General features: G+C 46.8%; 1 protein-coding gene across 4 annotated transcripts in view; it reads right to left on the reverse strand.

Moving 5' to 3' along the window:
• The window catches only part of AFF3 (ALF transcription elongation factor 3), a 455,751-nt gene that overhangs the window by 111,608 nt on the left and 320,756 nt on the right, over window positions 1-23,387 (reverse strand). The window lies entirely within an intron of this gene.

A 23,387-nucleotide genomic window follows, 5' to 3' on the forward strand; every position in this document is an offset into this window, starting at 1 on the left:
GTAAATATATAAAGGAAACATATGTAATCATCTCAAACCACCTCTTTGTACCTGTGCCTAATCTCATGAGAAGGTGGCTGAAAAACCTAATTCTTAAATGGATAACAGGGTGTATGTTTCACAACATCACACAGAAGGCAAAAGAACATCATATCTAAAAGGAGCACACAACTCTAGCCACGCTTCTATAAGACTTACAGTTACTGGCACCACTAGCAGTTTACCACTGCAGCTACAGAACAAAGAGCATCTCACTGCTGGAGAAATACCTTGGTTTCAGCTTCCAGGTTAATCCATGCTCTTTATAAGGTTGGGAAGGCTGATGCTACCTTCAACTGCAGTAGTGGAAAGTTGGACTGTAAAGGGTAACTCCTACCATCCCACAGTCTAATTAACCCTGTTGCTGTTTATTCTGGATTTACTGCTACTTATTCAAAGCTTCTTTCTCTGTGGTAGAGATTCAAAACTGAAGTGCCAGCTTCAGCAAAATCTGGCTGCAAACTGAGGCCATGTCTACACTACAGTTTCTTGACAAAATAGTGGAGGTTTATACACTGCAATGCTCCTCCCGGTAATTTAACTCTCTTGCTATGCCAGCATAATAAAACCACGTGGACGAGAGCCATACAGTTTTTTGCGATGAAGTTAGAAAGAGGCAGTGCCAGTGTAGACACTATGTTGCTTATGGCACCCTAACTGGCCTCTAGGAGGTGTCCCACAATGCCCATCATGACCGCTCTGGTCACCACTTTGAACTCCGGCCCTGCAGCCAGGTACACAGGAATGCGATCCTCCCCCATTTAAAGCCCCGGGAATGTTTGAAATTCCACTTCCTGTTTTCTCAGTGTGGACAGCTCACATAGCATCTTCCCATGGCAGCTCCCCACACAAATGCACTGTGTACACCAGAGTTGTTGGATCTGCTGGGTCTGTGGGGAGAGGAGGCTGTGCAGTTGTAGCTCTGCTCCAGCCATAGGACTTCGATACTTACGGGCAGATTGCTCCTGGCATGGAGCTGAATGGGTTTGAGAGGGACACGCAGCAGTGCTGTACCAAGATCAAGGAGCTGAGGCAGGCATACGAGAAGGTAAGGGAGGCCAATCGTCAGTCTGGTGTGTTGCCAAAGACATGCCGCTTTTACAAGGAGCTGCACGCCATCTTTGGTCATAGGTGCCGACTTCCCCTCTGCCCGGTGGGTGCTTGATAGCCCCTGCCCCTGGCCCCGCCCCTACCCTGCCTCTTCCGACCCCTGCACTGCCTTCACACCATCCCCATTCCACTCATTCCCCCAAGTCCCCACCCTACCCCGCCTTTTCCCACCCAGCCCCACACCCATTCCACTCTCTTCCCCCAAGTCCGTGCCCCTGCCCCGCCTCTTCTCCGCCTCCTCCCCTAGCGCGCCGCATCCCTGCTCCTCCCCCTCCCTCCCAGAAAGTTCTAAGTGCCGCCAAACAGCTGTTAGGTGGTGGAAAGAACTGGGAGGGAGGGGGAGGAGCGGGGACGCAGTGTGCTCAGGCAGGGGGAGGAGAAGGAGACAAGGAGGGGGGAGCGTGGCTGCCGGTGGGTGAGGCGCACCTGCTAATTTTTCCCCGTGGGTGCTACAGCACCCACAGAGTTGGCGCCTATGTCCTCGGTGGCAACCCCACCTCCACTGCCAAGAGCCCCGTGGATACTCCATGGGGACTGGAGGCAGCAGCCAGTGGAGTGAACCCCGAGGACAAAGTGGATGAGGAACTGAAGTTGGAGGAGGATGGAGGACAGGTGACAGGGTTGTCCAGTGGCATGGCATGTTTTAATCTCCGGAGGGATTTAGCCAGTCCCAGCACTCTGGCTCTGGCATGCCAGATGCAGGAGAAGGGAGCTCCGGTAAGTACTCATTGTGCTTTGATATTGCAGGGAGAAATGAGGTAGAGCTATTTTTGTTTCCAGGGTAGAAGAGGGATAGAAATAACTAACAGTAGCATTGTATGCATCTGTTTCTCATTCCACTGTGTAGAATGGGGGGAGAGGGAGAGGGTGGGGACATGTTGAAAAGTTTGTTGATGCACACCAGGATGTCCCGGGAATCCTCCGTACTGATCTCTAGGAAACTTTTGTGGAGGTACTCTGCAATCCTTTGCTGCAGATTCCTCAGGAGGGCTGCCTTGTTCCTTCCCCTGCGGAAGGAAACTTTGCTGTGCCAATCAGCAGTTATGTCTGCAGGCACCAAAGTAGCACACAGGTGAGCAGCATATGGACTTGGTCTGCAGCCGCACGCATGCAGGAGCATCCTTAGTTACCCTCAGGAGCGAGATATCAGCTTCTATTACCCCAACTGTGGAAAACAGTGCCAGTATTCAGAATAGTGTCCCTAAGGTCTTGTAATGATTAATGATCCCCCTGTTAACCTCTCCCCACCCGTTGTTCCATCTTACCCCCTCTCCCTTGTGTCCAATTCACCATGGTTAGGGCTGTCGATGTGCTGTGTGCTTGCCAAGGGAGAGTGAGAAATGTATGTAATTTGTATGAATCAAGGCGGTGTAGGCACTCACAACAGTGCCTCTGTCAATTGTTTCTATAGCTTTTGGAGATGTGGCCTTGAGAGTCTCCTCCTGCACACCGGCTGAGGAGCTCAGTTGGATAAGGAGACGTACCAGGAGGAGTAAGGAAGACATGTTCAGGGAAGTGCTACAATCGTCTGATGCTGCTGATAGTGAGCAGAGAGCTTGGAGAGAGGCTATCAGTGAATGGATAGCCAGAAGAGGAAACAGGGGAAGGAGCAGATGATACAGCTGCTTGAGGACCAAACAGACATGCTGAGGTCCCTGATTGCAGGCAGAACACATCTGTGCTCACTTCCCTCTGCAGCCCATTCAGAACTGCCTTCCATGCCCTCCCCAAAGCTGCCCCCCCCCCACTCCTTGCATGTTCCTGGCCAACCGCAGTACCCCAGGCACTCCACCCTTAGAGGCATGTTTCACAATGACAGCTGGACATACACCCAGCTATGACAGCCTCATTAAAAAGTACTCGTCATTGTAATGTTCCTTCTAGGTAATAGAAATGTTTGTATAGCTGTTAAATAAAAATGAACTTATGAAAAGAAAACAAATCTTTATTGGTCTCCTACACATGATGGTTGGTTCTGAAATTCATACACAGTGGCAATAGTAGCATTTGCAGACACTTAATGCACATTCAGTGATCATTACAAGGGTCATACTATAGTGCAGGAAAGCAATGCCTGGCTCAATGCATTATAGATAAGGCTGCGAGTCTGTCATGGATTCCGTGACTTTCCATGACCTCCGTAGTGGCCGGTGTGCCTGGTTCAGGGGCAGCTCAGGCAGCCCCTGCACCAGACGGACCAGCTGCTGCTGCTGGGGCAGTCCCCCTCCCAGCAGCAGAGTTTGGCTGTGGAAGGGAGCAGGGGATTGGGGGCATGGGAGGCGGTGAGGCAAGCTCTGGGCAGGCTAACCTGGGGGGCTCCCTGGAAGCTGCGCATCCCTCCTGCTCAGCTACTAGGCAGAGGTGTGGCCAGGCAGCTCTGCATGCTGCCTCCACCCAGGGCACTGCCCCTGCAGCTCCCAGCAGGGGTTCAATGCTACAAACCGCTGCCTGCCTCCCTACCCCAGCACCCGGGCCACCCTCCCCCAGCACCCGCGGGGGCCCTGGGCAGTCCCCTCCCCCCAGGTTTCAATCATGAGTATTTTTAGTAAAATTCATAAACAGGTCACGGGCTGTGAATTTTTGTTTACTGCCCGTGACCTGTCCGTGACTTTTACTAAAAATACCCATGACTAAAAGGTAGCCTTAATTATAGAAAGACACATTACTGGGGCTCACTGTCAAAATGCTCCTTCAAAGCCTCCCTGATTCAAATAGCCCCCTCCCCCCATTGAGTTCCTCTAATAACCCTTGTGTCTGGCTGCTCAAAAGCAGCCACCAGCTGATCCACCTCAAGGCTCCACCCCTGTGGAAACTTTCCCCCCTTACATTCACAAATGTTATGCAGAGCACAGCAGGCTGCCATGACCATGGGAATATTTTCCTCACTGAGGTCTAGCCTGCCGAAAAGGCAGCACCAGTGACCCTTTAATCTGCCAAAGGCACATTCCATGGTCATTCTGCATCTGCTGAGCCTGCTGTTGAAGTGCTCCTTGCTGCTGTCAAGGTTTCTGGTGTAAGGCTTCATGAGTCACAGGAGCAAGGGGTAGGCTGGGTCTCCCAGGATCACAATTGGCATTTCCACATTCCCAATTACAATCTTTTGGTCTGGAAAGCAAGTCCCTGCATGTAGATTTCTACACAGGCCAGTGTTCCTGAAGATGTGTGTGTCATGCACCTTTGCTGACCATCCTGCATTGATGTTGATGAAATGACTCCGGTGATCCACCAGTGCTTGCAATACCATAGAAAAGTAGACCTTTCTGTTGATATATTCTATTGCAAGGTGGTCTGGGGCCAAAATTGGGATATGTGTGCCATCTATCGCCCTGCCACAACTAGGGAATCCCATTGCTGCAAAGCCATACACTATTTCCCACACATTGCCCAGAGTCACAGTCCTTTGTAACCGGAGACAATTAATGGCCCTGCACACTTGCATCACTGCAATCCCCACGGTGGACTTTCCAACTCCAAATTGATTCGCGACTGATTGGTTGCAGTCTGGAGTTGCCAGCTTCCACACAGCAATCGCCAATTGATTCTCCACTGTGAGGGCAGCTCTCATTTTGGTGTCCTTGCGACGGAGGGTGTGGGCATGCTCCAAATACAGTTCCAGGAAGGTGGCTTTGCACATCCAAAAGTTCTGCAGACACTATTCGTCATCCCATACCTGCATCACGATGCAATCCCACCACTCAGTGCTTGTTTCCTGAGCCCAGTACAGATGGTCCACTGTGTGCAGCTGCTCCATGAATGCCACCATCAATCTTGAATTGTTACTTTCCATGGCACACAGCAGGGCAAACAATACGGTGTCATTATCAGATTTGCAGCTCATTAAATATTGCAAGATCAAACCCATTGTGTTCATAACGCTCATCGCAAGATTGGAGAGCAATCCAGGATCCATGCTTTCAGACAGAGATGACAGACACACAGTTTACAGGGGCTGTTGAAAAGTGGCGCGATATATAGTAGGAAGCCCATGGAATGATGGGAGAAAGAAAACTGCATCATGGGATGCTGAGCCCACCATGATGCACTGCAATCCCTGCCCAGAGCACCCAGTGGCAGATGGTGGTGAGTTGCATAGTGAGATAGCTTCCCATGGTGCGCTGCTCTCTCTGTCGATGCAAGAGCACCAACTGTGGACGTGCTCCACCGTCACAAGGTCTGTTGTGTGGTCTTGAACAAGCGGTTTAATTACAGCGGTGGAGGATTGTCGACGTAACTTAACTTTGTAGTGTAGACATAACCTCAGACACCCCAATGATAGGTGCTGTATAAGAACTCAGAATAGATAAAGAGACAAGAGTGGCTCTCACTTAAATCAGTGAGACCTTAATGTGTATACTTTCTTGTTGTATAACCACTCTTCAGTAAAGCCTAGACAGAAATGATAACAGCCAAAATATGAACAGTATAATAGTGATTCCCCAAAGTGCTGTATCTAACATCAGCAATACATAGAGAAGTAGCAATCATAAATACTTTAGCAAAAATATTTGCTATCAATTGATAAATATGTTAACTGATATTTTCTATCTAACGGTATCCCTTAGAACAAAATATCTGGAGTCTGAAATCAAGTTAACAAAGATAACATATTAAAACATGGTATTTTGATGAAATACACATTTTTAAATACTTAATCAGAATAATATATTTGTTTAATATGTGGGCAAATGTAATATTGATGTCATTAACTAATCATTTTCTTGATTTTAAGAGCTTGGGCAAATTATGTGATAGTTAAGTACATTGTCATTTATTAACCTTAACTGTTTCCTTAAATGAAGTTATATTATAATATAAATTACCTGTGTTTATTATAAAGTAACAACCCCTGTTACTAATATAAAAACTATTTTAGGACTTTAGCCCTTCAGGGCAGACACTGTCTCTGCCTATAAGTCTCTACAGCTCTCTGCACATTTTGGGTGCTACCGTAATATAAACAGACAATCAAGTAACATTAGTGATAGGAAAAAACCTTCCTTCACCTGCAGCTTGCTAGAAAACTCTTTTATTCCTAGAGGAGGATCTGGCCACAGTGGTGCATTTGCCCCCCGCCCCCCGCCCCCCACCTCCTGACTGGATTACTGTAATTCACCAAATATGAAGTTGAATCAATGGAAATGCTCCAGCTTGTATAAAATGTGGCTGTTTGCCTTGTGAAGAGGATAAGCTATTGTGAGCACTTAATCCCTGTGCTTCAATCTCTCCACTGGTTCCCAATTTACTTCCATTGTCAGTTCAAAGCCTTGGTCCCGATCTTTAAAGCCTGGATCCAATCAGGCCCCAGTATTATCAGTTACTGTATCTCCATCCACGACCAATCCTAGACCGCTGCATTCTTCTTGGACCTTGCAGCTTTCAAACCCCAGGATGTAGTGCAAGAGAGCCAGAGACAAAGCATTTGAAGTTGAGGAGGTTCAGTTGTGGAATTAGATTCCATAGAAGCTCAGATCAACCCAAAGGCTGAACATGCTTCAAGATCCTTCTCTTTGACAAAACATTTCCACTGTAACTGGCATGATGATAATTTAAAAAAAAAATCCCCGGGGAGAGCTTCCTTTAAGCAGGGAGGGCAGAAGACAAGAAAAATACATGAAGTCCAAAAGGGACCTTGCCATTGTGTATTTAATTTATCTGAAAAGTGCCCAGGTGTAGATTCAGCAAAGAATCTGCTTAAATTCATCCTTATTTAGCAAAACACGTAAAATCATGCCTCTGTCCATCCTCATTCAGAATGGTACTTAAGCATTTGCTTAGTGCTTTGATGAATTATTATGGTGGGGGCGGGGGAAAAAATAATAACAGTACAAGCATAGACATTTCAACCATGTCTATAATTACAAAATCTATTTTCCACCACACGATTTTCAGTATACACAACATATAGTCCAGTTAGTGTTATCACTAGTCCCAAATTTTGAGGTTTTCCTAGTGGACACCGCCATGCCCATGCCCAGTTGAAGAGACAAGTAAAATAAAACTTTGCGAATGAACATCAGAAAAAGAAAGTGGTGAACAAAGTGGTTCTCTGAGAAACATAATTTATGGATTTTACACCTGAGGTTCATCTGTGATAAAGCAGTTAGGTTTGAGCACTTAATTATAAATCTGTGGTGGAATCTGTGCTAGATTATTGAGAACTGCAAAGCTTAAAAGACTCAAGTTAGAGTTTTGCATGCTCTGTAATTAAACAGGTTTCAGAGTAGCAGCCGTGTTAGTCTGTATCCGCAAAAAGAAGAACAGGAGTACTTGTGGCACCTTAGAGACTAACAAATTTATTAGAGCATAAGCTTTCGTGGACTACAACCCACTTCTTCGGATGCATATAGAATGGAATTCCATTTGTTAGTCTCTAAGGTGCCACAAGTACTCCTGTTCTTCTTTTTGTAATTAAACAATGTATCCATTCCTTTTTCTGTAATGAATAACAACAGGTGCAGATATAATTAAATGAAATGAGTAAGGGTTCTGGATATTGAAAAATGCCTAGTCAACCAGCTGCTTCATTTCTACAGTAGCCAATCAAGTGGTTTCAACTGTGGGTGCCTGTATCACTCAGATGCTATGGTAGGGAGGGGGACACAGAAGGACTTGGATATAATGAGAAATAGAAACAAAGTGAGTGGAATTATAATAGCTTTCTAAGGGATTTTGGACAATCAATTTCCATTAATTTCGATGGGAATTGGATGTCCAAATGTCTAAGGTAGTTTTAAAACTCATCCAGAGTGTATTATCTTTTGTTATTTGAGGGCTGTTTTCTGAGTCACTATCACAGGATGGGAAAGTTCTTTTGTTGACTCAGCCTGTTAGCATGTGTTCGAACTCTGCAGAGAGATGCTGATTCTCTATGGCAGGAGTATCTTATTAACTCCACTATGAACATGAAGGAGGTGGGAGCTGTTCTTGGTCAAAAGGAACTGGGGTCTATGACAGAGAGATCTTTGCAGGGAAACCCTAGGGGTAACCCAACTTAAGGAAAAAGTTTAGGCTGAGGTTTACAGCTTTGCTGCTGCTTTTTGAATAAATTATAAAGCCAAACTTCAGGAAGAGATTACGTTTGGACTGAATACAGGGCTCAAGGCAGGGTAGGAACTCCTTTGGTTTATAGTCTCATCTATTTTGTCTCTGGTTTTGTGAGAAATTTAAGTATTCATGTTCAGTCCTTTGAATGATATAGATCAGTTTGAGGTTACTAGAGGGCCTGGTTCTTCATTCACTTAAACTTTGGTATAATTCCACTGTGCTTCACTTTTTGTTACTCCTGGTGATGTAAATGGCATAGATAAGAGAACCAGGGCCAATAGATTTATTTTAAATTCACTTCTGAGGTATTCCCAATTTCTTAATGTAATCACCTCACTCCCCAAATCCACTCATGGTTTATTGAAGAGTTAAATGTTCAGAATTACTGGGGTTGTTTTGACTATACAAGCTACTTTTTGGTTTGTACACAAAAAGACAAGAGAACTGACCCTGATAATTATGAGTATAGCTTATGAGGTGAGGGCAATTTTTTGTGTCCTTTTGCTGAATTAGGCCAAAACTCTGAAAAAATTCTATTTCCAGTGTGGGCACTGTTGATATTTTCGAGCCTAAGGCTCAAATAACTTTTGAAACTGGAAAGGGAAAATATTGCTACATCTCATTTAAATTATTAGCTCTATTACTTCAGCAGAGAAGCATGAGAATAATTTGCACAGTTTATCGCACAAGTGTATTATATATTGCAACAATCACAAGCAACAATTTTCAGAGGGGTAGCCGAGTTAGTCTGGATCTGTAAAAGCAGCAAAGAGTCCTGTGGCACCTTATAGACTAACAGACGTATTGGAGCATGAGTTTTCGTGGGTGAATACCCACTTCGTCGGATGCATGGGATGACGAAGTGGGTATTCACCCACGAAAGCTCATGCTCCAATACGTCTGTTAGTCTATAAGGTGCCACAGGACTCTGAGCAACAATTTGTTTTAAAATGTGATGCAGAAATTATCACCTTTGTAATTCACCAGTGAAAATGTTAATCATTAACACATAAAATCATGAAACATACTCAGTTTTATTTTAATGCAAGACAATGTCCCAGCAAGTGAATAGATGATAGTATATCCATTCGAATCGAAGCACTTCTATCGTTCATTTTCCTTATTTCTGCTCTTTATGTAGCAATGCGATAAAAGTAGTGGAAAAATGCTTTTATTTCACTTGGATAGTTGAAGAATACCTCAACAAAAATGCTACTCACCTGCCTCAACTGGTGGGGGAACTTGATGGGGCCACTGGTGAAAGGGGACAGCCCCAGAAGCAAGGGAGGGAGACACTCACTAAGGGATAGTAGGCAGCCCCTCCCCTGGGAGTCTCTGGCACCCAATGACCAGCTGGTGAGAGCGGTGCTGATGGGCCAGGATTTAACCTGGCATGGGGGCCATGTGGAGCCTTTTTTGGCTCCATTCCAACAACCTCACCCTACCCACCTGAACTAGGAAAGTGAATCCAGCCAGACGGATGCTGCGGGTCTAGCCGATTGCCCATTGGGGGTCAGGAAGGAATTTTTTCTTCCCTGGACCAATTGGTAGAGGACCAAGGAGCTTTTTGCCTTCCTTGCAGCACCTTCAAGCCACAGTGGATTAAGTAGGAATTTGCTTAGTACCTATCTGATGTACTGGGGTGGAGCTGTTCATTCCTTGCAACTTGTGGTGGATTTCCATTGTGGTTATGAGGATAAAATTAATGATTCATGGGGTAAAAGATCTGGGATTTTGGTGATGGGCCTTGGGCTCTTGGGATAGGATTGAGGTCAGACCTTGTGGCCCTCGCAGTCTGAGGTCCCCATTCTTTTGCACTCTGTGTTCCCCTAGCAGGGGGGAAGGTGCTAGGACTCAGAGAGAACTGAATCCTGGGGGGTAGGCTGAGGAGATCCTACCCCGAGTTATGAGTTATATGGTGAGGAGCCCTGTAATCCCTGCACTGGAACCAATTAAATGCCTGGTATCGGAGAGTATGGGTGATTGGCAGGTATTACGCCTCCCCTGTGCAAAAGTTTAATAAAAGTTGTGGCCTGTCACTTAATTCCATGCATGTGTCTGTCCTCATTTTGCTGCTGTGAAGAGGAGGTGTTCAAGGTGAAAATCTGTCAACTGACTGCTCATTCAAGTTTACATTGTTACTGCTGAAAAAAATCTTAATGGGCCAAATTATCCTATTCCTTTCACCTGTAATAGTGAAACTTTATATCTACTGTTTATTTTTTTCCAAAAATTTCATACTCTGATACAGGGAGAAGAAAAACAACTCCAGATTGTTGGAAGAAAATCTTTACTAGAAGCACAAACATTTTATAAACTTTGGATCTGTTACCAGAAAAGTGGGAAACCTGCCCTGGCTCTGTAACCCTTACATCAGGAGGCCTTACTCATGCAAACAGTCCTGTTGATGTTAATAGGATTATTTTCACGAGTAAGCAATACTCATGTGAATTAGGCTTACAGGATTGGGACACTAATATCACAAATGTAATTTCAGCCTCTGTTTGTCATTTTAAATTAAATAAGGGGAGAAATTCACCTGGTAAAAAACATGAGCGCTTCATGAGAAACAGATACATGTTTCCTTCCTTTTAGAAAAGGGACACACACATTATTGTTATCACCTTGGTTACCTATACATAACAGATGGCCAGGAACAGCTAATGCTCAACTATAACCAAAACAAGTATTTCAAAAAGGCTTGTTTGTTAACACAAAATGTAAGAATAGCTGCTTTATAGAGCAACGGGTTTTAATCAATTGGATTCTAATTGCTGAAATTTTTCACTTTCAAATCTTAAATTACAAATTCTTAATTTAAAAAAAGTTAATTAATTTGTATTTTTTATTTTGTGCAAAACTAAAGTGATAAGACTATGGATAAGAGAACTGTAAAGAATTAGATCAGTAGGATAATTTGCAAATTAGAGCTTTTAACAGAGCCTCTAGGATTTTGAAATGTGTTCTCTGTCAAAAATAGTGTTTGAATATGAAGCTTAAACTACACAGAAAAAAAAAAACAGTTTGTGCCTAAGTTCCATTATAAAGCCTCACATAGGAAAACATGCATGTATAGAATACTGTCAAAGCTAATTAAAAATAGAGTGGTCAAGCCAGTAAAAGCAGGCAGGTACAGTATTAATGTACTTAATGCTGGCATGAAGTATATATATCAATGTGAGACTTAATTACGGAACGTAGAGTCTAAATGCTTGAAAAAGTGACAGTCTATAGTAACAGAATTAGCAATTTCAATAAAAAATAGCTGCTGTAAAAGGAAGGTTTTCTTCTCTTGGACTGAATCCATCTGAGATGTTCTACATGTGTGTTCAAAGCCATTTAAACTGGCTAAATGCATTGTTAAATTCTCATCACACTGATGGCATAATTTGAAATGCAAGACAATTCTTGCAGAGTAATTCAATGGACATTTCCTCATACCAGTAGAACTTGAAATAAAACTTCCTGAGGACAAATTGTTAGGAGCTAGCCTGATGATGGACTGTGAGCATGAAAGGCAAAAGGTGAAAAGCCACAGATTCCTTTCCCCCAAAGAAGATGAGAAGGGAAGAAAACACCACCTGTTTGGTGGACTTCACATACTCCATAGACCTGAGACTTGGGCCAAAATTTTCAACCTTGGGTACCTATAGATAACTAAATCTGTATTCATTTCCTAAAAAAAGTAGCCTTCTTTTCAGATGTGCTGAGCACCTGCAGTTCCCACTAAATTCAATATTGCTGCTTGCAATAGATAATGTTAAATACAGAAGGTGAATGCAGTACTTCTTGAGCTTCATCACAATTTGGTATTTTTGCTATGTACCACTACTGTTAAGCCAAGTGGTCTTGAACATGTTGGCACAGAATGCAGAACCAAAAATCAAACTATGGTACAGAAAGAGAGAATAAATATAACCCATTCATGTGCTGAAATCTCTAATTAATTGGACGGACTGCAAGGAAAGCTATCTATTTCCACACATCACTCAGTTCTCTCATCAGATTAGCGTTTGGGGAGAAGGGCCCAAAATAACTCTTTAAAAATGAAAGAATTTCTTCAGAAAAACTTAAAAATGAATTAACATAAGCCCACTTCACGATCAAGGAAGCAACATAAAAACGCATATACAGAGAGAGAGAGAGAGAGAGAGAGAGAGAGAGAGGGAAGACTGATGAGTTACTTAAAAGAAGCTCCTTCCTAAGTACCAGCTGTGATAAAGTTCCTCCTCTATCTTGGTGGGTCCTGCGCTTATTGGCGGATTTTCTTGCCTCAGAGATTCACCATGTGGGTTGGGGAACAGCCCAGAGACCTTCCCCTCTGGGAGAACCCACAGTCCAGGTCAAGTGGGAGGTTTGGGGGGAACCCGGGCCCGCCTTCTACTCCGGGTTCCAGCCTGTGGACTGCAGCTGTCTATAGTGCCTCCTGTAACAGCTGCATGACAGCTACAACTCCCTGGGCTACTTCCCCAAGGCCTCCTCCAAACACCTTCCTTATTCTCACCACAGGACCTTCCTCCTGGTGTCTGATAACGCTTGTGCTCCTCAGTCCTCCAGCAGCACACCCTCTCAGCTCCTTGCGCCTCTTGCTCCCAGCTCCTCACACTCCCCACCACAAACTGAAGTGAGCTCCTTTTAAAACCCAGGTGCCCTGATTAGCCTGCCTTAATTGATTCTAGAAGCTTCTTCTTAATTGGCTCCAGGTGTCCTAATTAGCCTGCCTGCCTTAACTGGTTCTAGCAGGTTCCTGATTACTCTAGTGCAGCCCCTGCTCTGGTCACTCAGGGAACAGAAAACTACACATCCAGTGACCAGTATATTTGCCCTCTACCAGACTCCTGTACCCCAATGGTCTGGGTCTGTCACATATCCCTCCCCCCTGCTCAACGCCAAGGGGTTGGGCAGCTTGGGACGCCAAACAGTGCACACGTGACAAGCCATCAGCGTTGCCATGATGGCTCCCTGCTCTGTGTTGCACACGGAACTGGAAAGGTTGGAGGGATAAGAACCATCTGGTCACCCTTGTGTTCTTCTCCTTGTTCCGCTGCATCCATTGAAGAGGGGCATGGTTGGTCACGAGGACAAATCTGCACCCGAGCAGGTAGTAGGCAATGTTTCCATGGCCCATTTTACAGCAAGGCATTCTCTCTCCACCACTGCATATTTTTGTTCCCTTGGAAGGAGTTTCCGACTGAGGTATAGAATTGGGTGTTCCCCCTCCCTGACCATCTGTGATAGAACGGCCCCCAACCCTACTTCCGATGCATCTGTCTGCAGGATAAACTCCTTGGTGAAATCAGGGGCTATCAGTACAGGGTTATTGCAGAGGGCAGTCCGTAGGTCTGTGAATGCTTCCTCTGCTGTGTCAGACCATCTCACCAGATCAGGTCCACGGGCTTTCACTAGGTCTGTCAGGGGGCTTGCCTTTGTGCAAAGTGGGGGATAAATCGTCGATAATACCCCACCACACCAAGGAACGCCCGGACTTGTTTCTTGCGACTTGGTCGGGGCCAATTTTGGATGGCCTCTAACTTGTTCACTTGGGGTTTTACCAGACCTTTTCCCACAATGTAGCCAAGATATTTGGCCTCTGTAAACCCTACAGCGCACTTGGCAGGGTTTGCTGTAAGGCCAGCTTGCCTGAAGGTATCGAGGACTGCCTCCACCTTCTCCAGGTGGGTTTCCCAGTCTGGGGTATGAATGACCACATCGTCCAACTAGGCAGCAGCATAACTGTTATTTGGGCATAATAGCTTGTCCGCGAGGCGCTGGAAGGTAGCTGGGGCCCCACGTAGTCCAAAAGGGAGGACAGTATGTTGAAAAAGACCCTCTGGTGTAGAGAACGCAGTCTTTTACTTTGCATCTTCCGCAAGGGGAATCTGCCAGTACCCCTTTGTCAAGTCTAGGGTAGTCAAGTATCGGACATTACCCAGACGGTCCACTAGCTCATCTATGCGAGGTATGGGGTACGCGTCGAACTGGGATACTTCGTTCAGTCGCCGGAAGTCGTTGCAAAATCTTGTGGTGCCATCAGGTTTGGGCACCAGCACGATTGGGCTGGACCACTGACTGTGGGATTCTTCGATGATCCCCAACTCCAGCATTTTTTTTACTTCTGCTTTTATCTCCTCCCTTTTTGCTGCTGGCACCCAATAGGGCCTCATTGTTACTCTGGCCCCAGGGTTCGTGACAATGTGGTGATATGTCTCGGTTGTTCGACCTGGTTTTGTCGAGAACACATCTTGGTTCCGGAAGATCATCTCAGACACCTCATTCTTCTGGTCTGGTGTTAAATCGGGAGACACTCTCACCTGTTTGGAAGGCTTGTTTTCCTGGGTTAGGTTTTTTTGGACCGTTGTGCATGCCTCTTGTGCATGCCAGGGTTTCAGAAGGTTAACGTGATAAATCTGTTCTTGATTTCTGCGTCCTGGCTGCCACACCTTGTAGGTTACTTCCCCCACGGGTTCAATCACCTCATAGGGCCCCTGCCATTGGGCCAGAAGCTTGCTTTCTGCCGTGGGTAGCAACACCATAACCCGATCCCCTGGTTGGAACTGTCGCACTTTTGCCTGGCGATTGTAATGGGTTTGCTGGGCCTCCTGTACCTTCTCCAAATGTTCCCGTACAATAGGGGTAACCCGGGCTATCCGGTCTCGCATCTGCATTACATGTGCTATTATATTTCTCCCCTCATTGGGTTCCTCTTCCCAGATCTCTTTGGCGATATCTAGTATGCCACGGGGGTGATGCCCGTATAATAACTCGAAGGGGGAAAACCAAGTTGAGGCCTTGGTACCTCCTGGATAGTGAACATAAGGTAGGGTAGTAGGGTGTCCCAATCCTTCCCATCCCGACTTACCACCTTCCTTATCATAGCCTTGAGGGTTCGGTTAAACCTTTTACCAACCCATCAGTCTGCGGATGGTAGACCGAAGTTCTCAGGGTATGTATATGGAGCAGCGTACAGAGGTCCTTCATTAGCTTCGACATAAATGGGGTTCCTTGGTCGGTTAATATCTCCTTCGGTAGCCCCATTCGGGCAAAGATCCCCACCAGCTCTTTGGCTATAGTTTTAGAGGCCGTGTTCCGCAGGGGGACGGCTTCTGGGTAGCGAGTAGCATAGTCCAAAACAACAAGTATATATTGGTGGCCCCGAGCCGTCTTCTCCAGGGGTCCCACTAGGTCCATGGCTATTCGCTCGAAGGGGACCTCTATGATGGGAAGGAGTTCTAAAGGTGCCCTCAAGTGGGGACGGGGACTGTGCAGCTGACACTCCGGGCAGGAGGCACAGTACCTCCGCACTTCTTCATGTACTCCGGGCCAGAAGAACTGTCGTAGGACTCGTGCCAGGGTCTTCTCTACCCCCAAATACCCCCCAAAAAGATGACTATGAGCAAGACTTACTACAGCGTTCTGGTGTTTTTGAGGTACTAGGATCTGCTGTACCTTCTGCCCCTGTACTGGTGCAACCCGGTATAAGAGATCCTTCTTCATTATGAAGTAGGGTCCTGGTCCCTCGGTTTTTCCTTCCACGGGGACCCCATCTATTTCAGTCACCTCCTTCCTAATGTTGTCATACCTTGGGTCTTCTGCCTGGTCCCGTCCAAAATTTCCTCTCCCGGGGCTAATCTGCCCAAGATCTAGGGGCCCAGTCTCTGTTGCCTCTACTGGTTCAGAAGCATTAGGGTGGGGGTCAGACTCAGGTGCTTCTCCCTCCTGCGTGGCCTCCTTTTCAGCTGCGCGGGTCTGCCTACCTACAAGAGCGACCCTCTGGCTTTGGGTCAGTATTCGGGTTCCCAAGGCCTTAGCTGCCCTTCTTTCCCTTTTTGTCTTTCTACCCTGTCTGGGAGTGGAGAACAAATCTGGGGCTATTTCAGAGAAGATTGGGGGTTGACAGTCTGCTGTGGATGCCTCATCAATTTTAGGGTCCCCATCTTTCTCCAATCCCCCTACTGGGAGTAAGTTTCCAAACCCTGGGAAGTCCCTCCCTATGAGCACCGGGTATTGGAGTTTAGGGACTACACCTGCTGCTACCTCAGTAGTGTTCCCTTGGATCTCGATTTTTACTGGGATGGTGGGGTAGTAACTAACTGTCCCATGGACACATGTTATCCCCGTACGTTTAGCCTGTAACAGCTGACTACGCTTCACGAGCTTCCCTGAGATAAGCGTGATAGCACTCCCCGAATCAACCAGTGCTGTGGTCCCTACCCCATTTAGTTTCACTGGTCTGGTATACATATGTGGGGTTAGTGAGACCCCCACAAAGTGGATTAGAGAGCATGGATCTGCCCAGTTCCCCAGGTTACACTGCGTAGGCTCCTCAGCATTGGGACACTGTGCAGCTCTGTGTCCCCACTCCCCGCAGCATAACATCTGTATGGAGAACCTAGGCGTTCCCCGGTCTCTTGGTTTGGGCAGTCTAACATCATGATCCTCTTCTCCCTCACTGCTCCGACTCTTTGTGGCCTCTGATGGGCCTTCAGCCTCTCTCTTTTTCCACCTGGGCCCTCCTGGTGGCCCAGTCACCCAAACTTTTGGGCTTGGTGCTGCTAGTTTAATCCGGAGTGCCTCTTCCTTAACTGGTCAGGTCAACTCCCTCGCTGTCCTTCACCTCTCTACCAGGGCGACAACCTCATCATAGGTGGAGGGTTCGTTCTGGCTTACCCAGACATGAAGGTCTGGTGGTAGTCCCCTCATGTATCGGTCGATGACCAGAACCACTAGTATCTCTTCCGGACTCCGGGACTCTGTTTGCAACCACTTTCGTGCGAGATGGATGAGGTCATACAATTGGGACCACAGGGTTTTGTCTTCCTGGTACCTCCAACCGTCATACTGCTGGGCCCGCACTGCTGCCGTTACCCCAGATCTGGCCAGGATCTCTGCTTTCAGCTGGGGGTAGTCGGCCGCAGCCTCTTCAGGCAGATCATGGTAGGCCTTCTGGGCTTCCCCACACAGGAATGGGGCAAGGATGCCAGACCACTGATCTCGAGGCCAGGCCTCCTGTAGGGTTGTCCTCTCAAAGGCCAGAAGGTATGCCTCTACATCATCCTCCCGTGTCATTTTCTGCAGCCAATGGCTGGCCCATATGAGCCGCATCCCATCATGGCCACGATTCAGCTCTGTAAGGGACTTTACCTGGTTTACCAGTTCCCGCAACATAGCTCGGTCTTGAGCAGCCTGGTCCATCAGCAGGCGATTAGTCTCTTGCTGCAGCTGCACTGCCTCCTGTTGGGCGGCTGCCTGGACATGGGTAGCCTCCTTCTGGGCCGCCGCAGCTTGTATCAGTGCCCGCACTACGTCATCCATTGTGGTGAAAAAAAATAAACCCTCTCCCTTTTTTTTTTCTGTTTTTTATTTAAATCACCCTCCTTCTTCCGTCGCACTGTGCGCCCCAAGATCCCACTCCTGACACCAGTGTGACAAAGTTCCTCCTCTATCTTGATGGGTCCTGCGCTTATTGGCGGATTTTCTTGCCTCAGAGATTCACCATGTGGGTTGGGGAACAGCCCAGAGACCTTCCCCTCTGGGAGAACCCACAGTCCAGGTCAATTGGGAGGTTTGGGGGGAAACCGGGCCCGCCCTCTACTCCGGGTTCCAGCCCAGGGCCCTGTGGACTGCAGCTGTCTATAGTGCCTCCTGTAACAGCTGCATGACAACTACAACTTCCCCAAGACCTCCCCCAAACACCTTCCTTATTCTCACCACAGGACCTTCCTCCTGGTGTCTGATAACGCTTGTGCTCCTCAGTCCTCCAGCAGCACACCCTCTCAGCTCCTTGCGCCTCTTGCTCCCAGCTCCTTGCGCCTCTTGCTCCCAGCTCCTCACACTCCCCACCACAAACTGGGGTGAGCTCCTTTTAAAAACCCAGGTTCCCTGATTAGCCTGCCTTAATTGATTCTAGAAGCTTCTTCTTAATTGGCTCCAGGTGTCCTAATTAGCCTGCCTGCCTTAACTGGTTCTAGCAGGTTCCTGATTACTCTAGTGCAGCCCCTGCCCTGGTCACTCAGGGAACAGAAAACTACACACCCAGTGACCAGTATATTTGCCCTCTACCAGACTCCTGTACCCCACTGGTCTGGGTCTGTCACACAGCCTAAATATTCCCTTCACTCAGGAAACCTGCCAAAGTTTCCAGGCTAATCATTTAGTGGGTGGCATAAGAAAACAGGTTTGGGAAGTAAAGGTTTAGAAAGAGCTGCTCAGAATTTTCCAATTCATTTCTTGCCTCCCCACCTCCATTCATTCCATTCCTGCTGTGAGTGATTAGCAATAGTTCTTCTAAATTTATTTTCCTGACTTTCTGAAAACAGTCTGCTGCTGTCTATTACAAAATATCACTTAATTGTTAAACATGAAAGGGAATAAGAGTGCTTGAACTGCACTGCTGCTTTATATGTCTGTTGTCAGCATGAATCTTGGGGTGTTTAAATTCTTTAGATTCTCAGAATTTTCATTGTAAGTCAGTGCACCTGCTGAAGGTGCAATATCACATTTTGGAATTGTTGGTCATTTTTATTTCTGCCCCTTCTTACTACACCCTTTTGTTAAAATCATCTGTTTTCTATCCAACTCCCACCCCCATTTTTAACTTTGTACTATGGCCCAAGGCAAAACTGCCATTCCATTGCAGACAACTGCAGACATCTGTAAAACCCGCACCCTCCATTTAGCAGTGTCCATACATGAGGCTGGATTAGCATTTACTCAGATCAAACTGGTTGTGTGGAGCAAATGTAACCTATTGGTGAATGTGTGTTACAGGACTCCTTCTCTGCCCAATCCGCAGAGGATATGAGTCTGTCACGGCTCTAGCTAGTGAACCTTGGCTTTTAAACTCAAGCTCTAGCAGTTCAGGTGTTTAGTTCAATCTCTACTGTGTTGGGCAGGATAGTGGCTGTCTCAGGGACATTCTGGTTTTCTTCCTGGCTCCTAAAGCACATCTCCTGGTAGGGCTGCCTGGGGGGGGGGCAAGTGGGACAATTTGCCCCAGGCCCCTACGAGAATTTTTCGGGGCCCCTGGAGCGGGGTCCTTCACTTACTCCGGGGGCCTCGGAAAACTTTTGTGGGGCCCGGTCCCTTGGAGCTTCTTCCGCTCCGGGTCTTCGGCAGCAATTCGGCGGCGGGGGGTCCTTCTGCTCCGGGATCCTCTGGGCGGCCCTGTCTCCTGGTTTACTACAGCTACTTTTTGTATAGGGAAAGAGTGTGGGATTTTGCTTTTCCCTCTTCTTCCTTCCTTTCGTGTCTCCGCTATCCCTTTTATACATTCTAAGATACAAATATTCCACTGGATGCAATTGTAATAGGTTACACTTTTTAACTTTCCATTTTGCCAAAGTATGAGGGGTGAAATCCCAGCCCCACTGAAGTTAAGGAAAGTTCTGCCATTGATTTCATTATGGCCAAGATTCCATCCAGGGTAAACCAGTTTAGAAATCTCTGGGAAAATTAGTCTAGCTAGCTGATATTTACACTAGATTACACTGAAACTTGTTCCAGAGACCACCCCTTGCTGGACAATCTCCTGTCTCAAAAGACTGTCCCACAGAATCCTCAAGTGCAACAAAAACAGAGCTGCTCCACTATTGCTAGATAACTAACTCCATTATTATTACTTATATTACAGTACCACCTGGAGGCCCAAGCTGAAAGCAGGGTTCCATTGATGCTATGTGCTGTATAAACATATAGAAGGAGATAGTCCCTGCCCCGAAGAACTTACAGTCTAATTAGACAAGACATATAAAGGGTAGCAGGAAGGAATTATTATTCCAATTTTCCAGTTGGGGAACTGAGGCACAGGGAGATTAAGTGACTTCCCCACGGTCATATAGGAAGTCTGTGGCAGTCAGGAACTCAAGTCAGATCTCCTCAGTCAAGATTTGAGTCTCAGTTCAGTGTTTTCATTACAAAACTATTACTTCCTTCCACCTTGCGCCCCCCCCCCAGGCCTACGGCAGCTCCCCAACCCCCCCCCCCGCCTTGAGGCGCCCCCCCCCCCCCCGCAGCAGCTCCCCCACCCTCTGTCCTGAGGCGCTCTCCCCACGGCAGCTCCACCTCTCCCCGGGGAGCCATGCAGCAGCTCCCCACCCCAGCTCACCTCTGCTCCGCCTCCTCCCCGAGCACACCGCCCCCGCTCTAATTCTCCTCCCAGGCTTGCGGCGCCAAACAGCTGATTGGCGCTGCAAGCCTGGGAGGCGGGAGAAGTGGAGCGGCGACCGCACACTCGGGGAGGAACTCTGTAAAAAAAATTGGGGGCACTGCTTTTTGGCGCCCCCAAATCTTGGCACCCTAGGCAACCGCCTAGTTTGCCTTAATGGTAGCACCGGCCCTACTTCCTTCAGTATCCAATATATTTTTGTTGGACTCTAGAACAGGGGTGGGCAAACTTTTTGGCCTGAGGGACACATCTGGGTATGGAAATTGTACGGTGAGCCATGAATGCTCATGAAATTGGGGACTGAGGTGTGGGAGGGGGTGAGGGCTCCAGCTGGGGGTGCGGGCTTTGGGGTTTGTAGGGAGGATGGGGGCTCCAGCTGGGGGTGAAGGCTCTGGGGTGGGGCTGGGGATGAGGGGTTGGGGTGCAGGAGGGTGCTCCGGGCTGTAACCAATGGGTTCAGAGGGTGGGAGGGGGATCAGGGCTGGGGGCTGGGGCATGGGAGGGGGGCAGGGGTGCAGGCTCTGGGCGGCGCTTACCTCAAGCAGTTCCTGGAAGCAGCAGCATGTCCCCCCTCTGGCTCCTATGCGGAGGTGCAGCCAGGCGGCTCTGCATGCTGCCCCGTCCACAGGCGCTGCCCCTGCAGCTCCCATTGGCTGTGGTTCCCAGCCAATGGGAGCTGCAGGGGCGGCACTTGGGGCAGGGGCAATGTGCAGAGCCCCCTGGCTGTCCCTACGTGTAGGAGCCGGAGCAGGGACATGCCTCTGCTTCCAGGAGCTGTGCAGAGCCACAGCACATGTGGAGCGGGGCAAGCCCCGGATCCCACTCCCCAACAGGAACTTGAGGGCCAGATTAAAACGTCTGAAGGCCCCTGGGCCATAGTTTGCCCAGCCCTGCTCTAGAGTGATACTTAAGACTGGTTTCACTGTATGTTATTCCTACTGTATACACAGCCTACTATGCTTCCTGTACTATGGCCTGGAAAAACCTACTTCTGGGGCCAGATTCTGACTGGCCCTTTTGTGAATGTACAATGGGCGGGAGGAAGAATGTAGGAAGCCTTTCCCACCCTTGTATGGCCCTTGTCTGTACCAGGCAGAATTGCAGTCCCCACACTTCAGGATTATGCAGGGATCCTGGGGCTCCAAAGAAGCATGAAGGAGGCAGGGCATGGTCTGGGTCCTGCTCTGCACCATTGAGTGCAGTAGCAGGTGAACTTTCCCTGCATCGATGTGAAATCCGAGAATGCTCCCCATGGACTGGTGTAGCTTCACAGCATCCCTCATTCTGATCTGCATCTAGCAGGGACAGCCCAGCCCCCTCTGATCTGTGCCAAAGTCAGTCTGTGCTTTAACCCTCCCTTTTCTTTTGCACAGTTATTTTCTGTAAGATGAATTTTGGAGTTGCTGTTTTTTACCTTTAGAAAATGCCTTTTTGTACAGCTTGCAATACCACTGAAAAATTAATTCTTGGATTTGGGTTTTTAGTGCTAAGTATTTAGTTTCTGAGTTTAAATAAATAATAAATGAGTGAAGCAGCTCACATATGGAATATATGGAAATACCATCCTGCTCCATTTTGATGCCAACCAGTGAAGAGAATGCTTCCTATCAAATACAAATGATGAATTCCAATCATTGCTAAGAAATATTTTGTGACAGAATCTACAACCAAAGATTCGTAGATTTTAAGGCCAGATCATCTAGTCTGACCTCCAGGATCTCACAGGCCCTTAATTTTCACCCAGTTACCTTCGAATTGAGCTCCATAGCTTTGGCTTGACTAGGTATAACTGATGTTTGGCTAAAGCATGTCTTCCAGAAAGTCATCCAGTCTTGATCTGAAGGTATCAAGAGATGGAGAATCCACCACTTCCTTTGGTAGTTTTCTCCAACCCCTTGTTGCCCAGTGTGGGGTTTGTATATCCGCCATACCTCCCTATTCCTAGTCACTACTCCATGTACATCTGAGGATTGTGTTAGCCCTTTTTGACACAGTACTACATTGGGAACTTATGTTCAGCTGCTTGTCCACGATGACCCATAGATCCTTTTCAAAATCACTGCTTTCCAGGATATAGTCCCCTATCCTGTAGGCATGGGCGGCATTCCTTGTTCCTGTATGTGTAACTTTGCACTTGACTGTATTAAAACACATTTTGTTTGAATGAGCCTAGCTTACCAAGTGATCTAGATAATTTTGTATGACTACCCTGTCCATATCAATATTTACCATGCCACCACTTTGATCCACAAATTTTATCAGAAGTGATTTTTTATTTATTTTCAGAAATGTTGAACATAATGAAGCCTCGTACCAATCACTGCAGAACCCCAATATAAGCATCCCCATTCACTAATGATTCCCCATTGATGACTACCTTTGGATCCATCAATTTGCCAGTTATTAATCTACTTACTGTGTGCTTTATTGAGACTGTATAGTGCTGATTTTTTAATCAGAATTTCAATAAGCCAAACATCTTATAAAACTCTATTACATCTACACAGTTACCTTTAACAACCAAACTTCTGATCTCCTCAACAAATGAAATCAGGGCTGTTTGACAAGACCTATTTTCCATACAATTATGTTGACTGGCATTAATTATATTCCTATACTTTAATTCTTTATCAACTGTACTCCATATCAGCTTTTCCATTATTTTGCTCAGGACTGATGTCAGACTAACCAGCCTATAATTATTCAGGTCATCATGCTTGCCCTTTTTGAAAATTGGCACAACATTAGTACTCTCTCAGTCTTCTAGAATTTTCCTGGTATATCACGATTTATTAAAAATGAACATCAGAGATCTCCCCAGCCAGTTTTTTAAGGACTCTTTGGGCCTTCAGATTTAAAAACGTTTATCCCTTGTAGATGTTGTTGAACACCCTCCTTGGAAAGTACCTCCTCATCCTCATGTGCTACAAGCACATCATCCTGCTTCTTTTCAAATACAGAACAGTCAGATTTACTGAACACTTCTACCTTTTCTTAATGTTTATTAACAATTTTACCATCTCCATCTAAT

This window comes from Chrysemys picta, chromosome 1 (assembly GCF_011386835.1).
Source record: "Chrysemys picta bellii isolate R12L10 chromosome 1, ASM1138683v2, whole genome shotgun sequence".
NCBI lineage: Eukaryota > Metazoa > Chordata > Testudines > Emydidae > Chrysemys > Chrysemys picta.